The sequence below is a fragment of the Oncorhynchus keta genome, unplaced genomic scaffold (genome assembly GCF_023373465.1).
Source record: "Oncorhynchus keta strain PuntledgeMale-10-30-2019 unplaced genomic scaffold, Oket_V2 Un_contig_2088_pilon_pilon, whole genome shotgun sequence".
Taxonomy (NCBI): domain Eukaryota; kingdom Metazoa; phylum Chordata; class Actinopteri; order Salmoniformes; family Salmonidae; genus Oncorhynchus; species Oncorhynchus keta.
Window position 1 is genome coordinate 20001 of NW_026282224.1, and position 10466 is coordinate 30466.

The following is a 10466-nucleotide window of genomic DNA, read 5'->3' on the forward strand; positions in this document are numbered from 1 at the left end:
CATGCAGAATTAACCCTGATACCATGCAGAATTAACCCTGATACCATGTAGAATTAACCATGATACCATGCAGAATTAACCCTGATACCATGTAGAATTAACCCTGATACCATGTAGACATAACCCTGATACCATGTAGAATTAACCCTGATACCATGTAGACATAACCCTGATACCATGTAGAATTAACCCTGATACCATGTAGAATTAACCGTGATACCATGTTGAAATAACCCTGATACCATGTAGACATAACCCTGATACCATGTAGACATAACCCTGATACCATGTAGACATAACCCTGATACCATGTAGTGCTGACCTGAGGTGCTGACCTGTTACACCCTCTACAACCACTGTGATTATTATTATTTGACCCTGCTGGTAATCTATGAACGTTTGAAAATCTTGCCCATTTACTGTTATAATCTGCACTGTTAGTTAAGGGCTTGTAAGTGAGGCGGCAGGGTAGCCTAGTGGTTACAGCGTTGGACTAGTAACTGGAAGGTTGAAAGTTCAAACCCCCGAGCCGACAAGGTACAAATCTTTCGTTCTGCCCCTGAACAGGCAGTTAAACCCACTGTTCCTAGGCCATCATTGTAAATAAGAATTTGTTCTTAACTGACTTGCCTAGTTAAATAAAGGTAAAATAAATAAATAAAATCATTTCACTGAATACACTTGTTCTATTTGGCGTAGATGAAGATTGATTTGATTTGAATCTCTCATGACTCAAAATGGAAGAGAGATTGACATCATCACTACATGTTTTTGTAAGAAATGTTGACAAGCTGTCTGTTTAATTAAACTACTATCACACATTTCAGACACCCATGCATACCCCACCAGTGGTCTCTTCACAATTCCCAAGTCCAGAACAGACTATGGGAGGCGCACAGTACTACATAGAGCCATGACTACATGGAACTCTATTCCACAATACTACATAGAGCCATGACTACATGGAACTCTATTCCACAGTACTACATAGAGCCATGACTACATGGAACTCTATTCCACATCAGGTAACTGATAACAGCAGTAAAATTAGATTTTTTTCTAACAGATAGAAATCAGACCTTATGGAACAACGGGGGCTGTGAAGAGACACACACACATGTACAGACACATCCATATGCAGACATTGTAATATTTTTGTAATGGTCGTATTAAACATTTTGTATTGTACTTTTTGTTGATGCAGTATGTAGTGGTGTAATAATGTATTATGATGTATTGTTTATATTTTGTTTTAAATATAATGTACTTTAATATAATAATAATAATAATAATAATAATAATATAATGCTTTAATGTGTGGAAGGAATGAAACAACATGTCAGTTTATATACGATGCAACAGCCTGTTCTCCTCCCAATCTGTGTGAAAGCCCTTAGGAGAAGAGCAGAGGAGACTGAAATGCGCCCTGACGATGACTTTTCCTGTCTAAACACTCTCACAATGGAGGCATGGGTGGGCTGGTTGGTGTGTAACGACTGACTGATCTGTCCCAGTCAGAGTCACTCCAGTACACACAGCTGTATGGTTTAGTGCAAATCAGATAACATTTTATTTGTCACGTTCACATGGTTGGCAGATGATATCCTGTCTAGGACACAGGTTCCGCTAGCGGAACCCCTTCCAACATTCCGCTAGCGGAACCCCTTCCAACATTCCGCTAGCGGAACCCCTTCCAACATTCCGCTAGCGGAACCCCTTCCAACATTCCGCTAGCGGAACCCCTTCCAACATTCCGCTAGCGGAACCCCTTCCAACATTCCGCTAGCGGAACCCCTTCCAACATTCGCTAGCGGAACCCCTTCCAACATTCGCTAGCGGAACCCCTTCCAACATTCCGCTAGCGGAACCCCTTCCAACATTCGCTAGCGGAACCCCTTCCAACATTCCGCTGAAAAAGGCAGCGTGGGAAATTCAAAAATATTTTTGGGAAATATTTAACTTTCACACATTAACAAGTCCAATACAGCAAATGAAAGATAAACATCTTGTTAATCTACCCATCGTGTCTGATTTTTAAAATGTTTTACAGCGAAAACACAACATATGTTAGATCACCACCAGATCCCCCCAAAAAATTCCCAGCCAAAGATATAGTCACAAAAGCTGAATTAGAGATCAAATTAACCACTAACCTTTGATAATCTTGATCAGATGACACTCATATGACATCATGTTACACAATACATTTATGTTTTGTTCGATAATATTCATATTTATATCCACAAATCTCGGTTTACATTGTCGCCATGTTCAGAAATTTCTCCAAAATATCCAGAGTAATTACATAAATACTCATCATAAACTTTGACGAAAGATACATGTTTAACATATAATTAAAGATACACTGGCTCTTATTGCAACCGCTGTGTCAGATTTTAAAAAAGCATACCATGCAATAATCTGAGACGGCGCTCAAAAGTAAATATATTTCTCCGCCATGTTGGAGTCAACAGATATATGAAATGACATCATAAATATTAAGTTACCTTTGATGATCTTTCATCAGAATGCAGTGCAAGTAATCGTAGTTCCGCAATAAATCGTTGGTTTGTTCCATAATGTCCATTAGTAGTGTCCAATTAGCTACTTTTGCTAGCAAGTTTAGTTCACATGTCCAAAAGCTGGCTCTGGTCCAGGAGAACTCAGACGAAAACTTCAAACTAAGTAGAGAATCAATCTTCAGGATGTTATTTTCATATATATCCAATAACGTTCCAACCGGAGCATTAATTTTTGTAATGGAACGCAGGCGATATAATGCTGCGCCTTCTTCACCTCGCTGTCTGTGTGGGTGGACCAATTCAGCTTGTCCGTGATGTGTACTCCGAGGAACTTAAAACTTTCTACCCTCTCCACTACTGTCCCATTGATGTGGATAGGGGGTGCTCCCTCTGCTGTTTCCTGAAGTCCACAATCATCTCCTTAGTTTTGTTGACGTTGAGTGTGAGGTTATTTTCCTGACACCACACTCCGAGGGCCCTCACCTCCTCCCTGTAGGCCGTCTCGTCGTTGTTGGTAATCAACCCTGTTGAGGATCAGCGGGGAGGAGATGTTGTTGCCTACCCTCACCACCTGGGGGCGGTAATCAAGCCTACCACTGTAGTCTCGTCTGCAAACTTGACGATTGAGTTGGAGGCGTGCGTGGCCACGCAGTCGTGGGTGAACAGGGAGTACAGGAGAGGGCTCAGAACGCACCCTTGTGGGGCCCCAGTGTTGATGATCAGCGGGGTGGAGATGTTGTTACCTACCCTCACCACCTGGGGGCACCCCGTCAGGAAGTCCAGTAGCCATTTGCTCAGGGCGGGGTCGAAAACCCAGGGTCTTGAGCTTGATGATGAGTTTGGAGGGTACTATGGTGTTAAATGCTGAAATGTAGTCGATGAACAGCATTCTCACATAGCTATTCCTCTTGTCCAGATGGGTTAGGGCAGTGTGCAGTGTGGTTGCGTCGTCTGTGGACCTATTGGGGCGGTAAGCAAATTGGAGTGGGTCTATGGTGTCAGGTAGAGTGGAGGTGATATGGTCCTTGAATAGTTTCTCAAAGCACTTCATGATGACGGAAGTGAGTGCTACGGGTCAGTAGTCGTTTAGCTCAGTTACCTTAGCTTTCTTGGGAACAGCTGTAGGGTTTAGTGCACAGCTGTAGGGTATAGAACACAGCTATAGGGTTTAGTACTCCGGGCATGTGCTGACCAACTGGCAGGTGTTTTCACTGACATTTTCAACATGTCCCTGATTGAGTCTGTAATACCAACATGTTTCAAGCAGACCACCATAGTCCCTGTGCCTAAGAACACAAAGGTAACCTGCCTAAATGACTACAGACCCGTAGCACTAACGTCCATAGCCATGAAGTGCTTTGAAAGGCTGGTAATGGCTCACATCAACACCATCATCCCAGAAACCCTAGACCCACTGCAATTTGCATACCGCCCAAACAGATCCACAGATGATGCAATCTCTATTGCAGTCCACACGGCCCTTTCACACCTGGACAAAAGGAACACCTATATGAGAATGCTATTCATTGACTACAGCTCAGCGTTCAACACCATAGTACCCTCAAAGCTCATGACCAAGCTAAGGATCCTGGGACTAAACACCTCCCTCTGCAACTGGATCCTGTACTTCCTGACAGGCCGCCCCCAGGTGGTAATGGTAGGTAGCAACACTGATCCTCAACACTGGAGCTCCCCAGGGTACGTGCTCAGTTCCCTCCTGTACTCCCTGTTCACCCACGACTGCATGGCCAGGCACGACTCCAACACCATCATCAAGCTTGCTGATGACACAACAGTGCCTGATCACCGACAATGACAAGACAGCCTACAGAGAGGATGTCAGAAACCTGGCCGGGTGGTGCCAGAATAACATCCTATCCCTCAACGTAACCAAGACTTGGAGATGATTGTGGACTACAGGAAAAGGAGCACCGAGCACGTCCCCATTCTCATCGACGGGGCTGTAGTGGAGCAGGTTGAGAGCTTCAAGTTCCTCGGTGTCCACATCAACAACAAACTAGATTGGTCCAAACACACGAAGACAGTTCTGAAGAGGGCACGACAGAGCCTATTCACCCTCAGGAAACTAGAATGATTTGTTATGGGTCTTGGGATCCTAAAAGGTTCTACAGCTGCAACATCGAGAGCATCCTGAACGGTTGCATCACTGCCTGGTACTTTAGTCACTTTAACTATACATTCATGTACATACTACCTAACTTGGCCCGACCAACAAGTGCTCCCAAGATATTGGCTAACCGGGCTATCTGCATTGTGTCCCACCACTCGCCGCCAAACCCTTCTGCTACTCTCTGTTCATCATATATGCACAGTCACTTTAACGATACATACATGTACATACTACCTCAATAAGCCTGACTAACCGGTGTCTGTATATAGCCTTGCTACTCTTTTTTCAAATGTCTTTTACTGTTGTTTTATTGCTTTACTTACCTTACACACAACACACACACACACCTTGTCAGCTCGGGGTTTGAACTTGCAACCTTCCAGTTACTGGTCCAACGCTCTAACCACTAGGCTACGCTGCCGCCCCGTTGGTTAGAGCCTGTGCATTTCACTGTAAGGTCTACTACACCTGTTGTATTCGGCGCACGTGACAAATAAGCTTTGATTTGATTTGATTAACCTGTAGCCATATTACGTCAACAGTATTTAACATGAGATCATCTCTAAGCTTAACAGGAATGTAATTCTGAATACAGACCGCAACACCTCCCCCGTCGGCATTTCTGTCTGTAATTTCTGTAACCCATTATCATGCCCCTCCTCTCTGTAACACATTATCATACCCTTCCTCTCTCTGTAACACATTATCAGGCCCCTCCTCTCTGTAACTCATTATCATGCCCCTCCTCTCTGTAACACATTATCATACCCCTCCTCTCTCTGTAACCCATTATCATACCCCTCCTCTCTGTAACCCATTATCATGCCCCTCCTCTCTGTAACACATTATCATACCCTTCCTCTCTCTGTAACACATTATCATACCCCTCCTCTCTGTAACTCATTATCATGCCCCTCCTCTCTCTGTAACACATTATCATACCCCTCCTCTCTGTAACACATTATCATACCTCTTCTCTCTGTAACACATTATCATACCCATCCTCTCTGTAACCCATTATCATGCCCATCCTCTCTCTGTAACACATTATCATACCCATCCTCTCTGTAACACTTTATAAAACCTCCTCTCTCTGTAACTCATTATCATACCCCTCCTCTCTGTAACTCATTATCATACCCCTCCTCTCTGTAACACATTACCATACCCCTCCTCTCTGTAACTCATTATCATACCCCTCCTCTCTGTAACACATTATCATACCCCTCCTCTCTGTAACACATTATCATACCCCTCCTCTCTGTAACACATTATCATACCCCTCCTCTCTGTAACACATTATCATACCCCTCCTCTCTCTGTAACACATTATCATGCCCCTCCTCTCTGTAACACATTATCATACCCCTCCTCTCTGTAACACATTATCATACCCCTCCTCTCTGTAACACATTATCATACCCCTCCTCTCTGTAACACATTATCATACCCCTCCTCTCTGTAACCCATTATCATACCCCTCCTCTCTGTAACACATTATCATACCCCTCCTCTCTGTAACACATTATCATACCCCTCCTCTCTCTGTAACACATTATCATACCCCTCCTCTCTGTAACACATTATCATACCCCTCCTCTCTGTAACACATTATCATACCCCTCCTCTCTGTAACTCATTATCATACCCCTCCTCTCTGTAACACATTACCATACCCCTCCTCTCTGTAACACATGACCATGCCCTCCTCTGTCTGTAACACATTATCATGCCCCTTCACTAGGGGTTGTGCATGTATGAGTACATTAGAGAAAATGTGTCCATACCTGCTCGAGCTCTAAGAAAGAGGACTCCGGTTGGAGCGGCGGTCGCATTCGCACTTCGCTCTGCAGGTTGTATAACTTTTCATTACATTTCATTATAGTACAACGGTTGATTTGTCTAATCTTAGCAATTCTTCTTAGCTAGCTACATAGCCGTCCTTGTATCAGAGATAATTGCATAATTATCGTATTTCGTCGCCCCTAACGTAGCCTTCACTGCTATTCGCCCAGGAGCTAGCTAACGCACACAGATTAGCATCACTGTAGTGCTATTCACTCAACTGTACGACTTGATTAGTTCAGTGTTAGCTAGCTACATAGCTGTCTTTGTTTCCAAGATAATTGTGTAGTTTAGTGTGTGTAGCCTTGGAGTGATTATCTTAATTCACTGAGGTTCGCTAGCCAGCTATTTGTCGTCCTTAACGTAGGAGACTCTGCTAGCTAGCCAACAGCTAACTGCTAACAGCTAGCCAACGTCTACTGTTTTGAATTCAACAACCCGGTCAGGTAGTTTCACATTTTCATTTCATTTCATTACAGTACAACGGTTTGATTTGTTTGATCGTAGCTAGCTACATAGCCGTCTTTGTTTCAAAGATAATTGTGTAGTCTAGACCGATTCCCTAGGTTAGCTAGCCAGCTATTGTCGTTCTTTTAACTCAACGTAACGTAAACAACACTGCTAGCTAGCCAGCCAGCCCCGAATAGCAGCACTGTAGAATTATTACACTCAACGGAACGACTTGATTAGTGTAGTGTCAACAACGCAGCTACTGCCAGCTAGCCTACTTTAGCAGTACTGTATCATTTTAATCATTTTAGTCAATAAGATTCTTGCTACGTAAGCTTAACTTTCTGAACATTCGAGACGTGTAGTCCGCTTGTCATTCCAATTTCCTTGCATTAGCGTAGCCTTTTCTGTAGCCTGTCAACTATGTGTCTGTCTATCCCTGTTCTCTCCTCTCTGCACAGACCATACAAACGCTCCACACCGCGTGGCCGCGACCACCCTAACCTGGTGGTCCCAGCGCGTACGACCACGTGGAGTTCCAGGTCTCTGGTAGCCTCTGGAACTGCCAATCTGCGGCCAACAAGGCAGAGTTCATCTCAGCCTATGCCTCCCTCCAGTCCCTTGACTTCTTGGCACTGACGGAAACATGGATCACCACAGATAACACTGCTACTCCTACTGCTCTCTCCTCGTCCGCCCACGTGTTCTCGCACACCCCGAGAGCTTCTGGTCAGCGGGGTGGTGGCACCGGGATCCTCATCTCTCCCAAGTGGTCTTTTCTCTTTCTCCCCTTACCCATCTGTCTATTGCCTCCTTTGAATTCCATGCTGTCACAGTTATCAGCCCTTTCAAGCTTAACATCCTTATCATTTATCGCCCTCCAGGTCCCCTCGGAGAGTTCATCAATGAGCTTGATACCTTGATAAGCTCCTTTCCTGAGGACGGCTCACCTCTCACAGTTCTGGGCGACTTTAACCTCCCCACGTCTACCTTTGACTCATTCCTCTCTGCCTCCTTCTTTCCACTCCTCTCCTCTTTTGACCTCACCCTCTACGCTTGACCTCATCTTTACTAGGTGCTGTTCTTCCACTAACCTCATTGCAACTCCCCTCCAAGTCTCCGACCACTACCTTGTATCCTTTTCCCTCTCGCTCTCATCCAACACTTCCCACACTGCCCCTACTCGGATGGTATCGCGCCGTCCCAACCTTCGCTCTCTCTCCCCCGCTACTCTCTCCTCTTCCATCCTATCATCTCTTCCCTCTGCTCAAACTTTCTCCAACCTATCTCCTGATTCTGCCTCCTCAACCCTCCTCTCCTCCCTTACTGCATCCTTTGACTCCCTATGTCCCCTATCCTCCAGGCCGGCTCGGTCCTCCCCTCCCGCTCCGTGGCTCGACGACTCATTGCGAGCTCACAGAACAGGGCTCCGGGCAGCCGAGCGGAAATGGAGGAAAACTCGCCTCCCTGCGGACCTGGCATCCTTTCACTCCCTCCTCTCTACATTTTCCTCCTCTGTCTCTGCTGCTAAAGCCACTTTCTACCATTCTAAATTCCAAGCATCTGCCTCTAACCCTAGGAAGCTCTTTGCCACCTTCTCCTCCCTCCTGAATCCTCCCCCTCCCTCCTCCCCTCTCTGCAGATGACTTCGTCAACCATTTTGAAAAGAAGGTCGATGACATCCGATCCTCGTTTGCTAAGTCAAACGACACCGCTGGTTCTGCTCACACTGCCCTACCCTATGCTCTGACCTCTTTCTCCCCTCTCTCTCCAGATGAAATCTCGCGTCTTGTGACGGCCGGCCGCCCAACAACCTGCCCGCTTGACCCTATCCCCTCCTCTCTTCTCCAGACCATTTCCGGAGACCTTCTCCCTTACCTCACCTCGCTCATCAACTCATCCCTGACCGCTGGCTACGTCCCTCCCGTCTTCAAGAGAGCGAGAGTTGCACCCCTTCTGAAAAACCTACACTCGATCCCTCCGATGTCAACAACTACAGACCAGTATCCCTTCTCTCTTTTCTCTCCAAAACTCTTGAGCGTGCCGTCCTTGGCCAGCTCTACCGCTATCTCTCTCAGAATGACCTTCTTGATCCAAATCAGTCAGGTTTCAAGACTAGTCATTCAACTGAGACTGCTCTTCTCTGTATCACGGAGGCGCTCCGCACTGCTAAAGCTAACTCTCTCTCCTCTGCTCTCATCCTTCTAGACCTATCGGCTGCCTTCGATACTGTGAACCATCAGATCCTCCTCTCCACCCTCTCCGAGTTGGGCATCTCCGGCGCGGCCCACGCTTGGATTGCGTCCTACCTGACAGGTCGCTCCTACCAGGTGGCGTGGCGAGAATCTGTCTCCTCACCACGCGCTCTCACCACTGGTGTCCCCCAGGGCTCTGTTCTAGGCCCTCTCTTATTCTCGCTATACACCAAGTCACTTGGCTCTGTCATAACCTCACATGGTCTCTCCTATCATTGCTATGCAGACGACACACAATTAATCTTCTCCTTTCCCCTTCTGATGACCAGGTGGCGAATCGCATCTCTGCATGTCTGGCAGACATATCAGTGTGGATGACGGATCACCACCTCAAGCTGAACCTCAGCAAGACGGAGCTCCTCTTCCTCCCGGGGAAGGACTGCCCGTTCCATGATCTCGCCATCACGGTTGACAACTCCATTGTGTCCTCCTCCCAGAGCGCTAAGAACCTTGGCGTGATCCTGGACAACACCCTGACGTTCTCAACTAACATCAAGGCGGTGTCCCGTTCCTGTAGGTTCATGCTCTACAACATCCGCAGAGTACGACCCTGCCTCACACAGGAAGCGGCGCAGGTCCTAATCCAGGCACTTGTCATCTCCCGTCTTGATTACTGCAACTCGCTGTTGGCTGGGCTCCCTGCCTGTGCCATTAAACCCCTACAACTCATCCAGAACGCCGCAGCCCGTCTGGTGTTCAACCTTCCCAAGTTCTCTCACGTCACCCCGCTCCTCCGCTCTCTCCACTGGCTTCCAGTTGAAGCTCGCATCCGCTACAAGACCATGGTGCTCGCCTACGGAGCTGTGAGGGGAACGGCACCTCAGTACCTCCAGGCTCTGATCAGGCCCTACACCCAAACAAGGGCACTGCGTTCATCCACCTCTGGCCTGCTCGCCTCCCTACCACTGAGGAAGTACAGTTCCCGCTCAGCCCAGTCAAAACTGTTCGCTGCTCTGGCCCCCAATGGTGGAACAAACTCCCTCACGACGCCAGGACAGCGGAGTCAATCACCACCTTCCGGAGACACCTGAAACCCCACCTCTTCAAGGAATACCTAGGATAGGGTAAGTAAGGGTAAGTAATCCTTCTCACCCCCCTTCTCCCCCAACAAGATTTAGATGCAAGTGGCTGTTCCACTGGTTGTCATAAGGTGTATGCACCAATTTGTAAGTCGCTCTGGATAAGAGCGTCTGCTAAATGACTTAAATGTAAATGTAAATGTAATTGATGTTCCGTTTGCTTTACATGCCTGCAAACATGCAG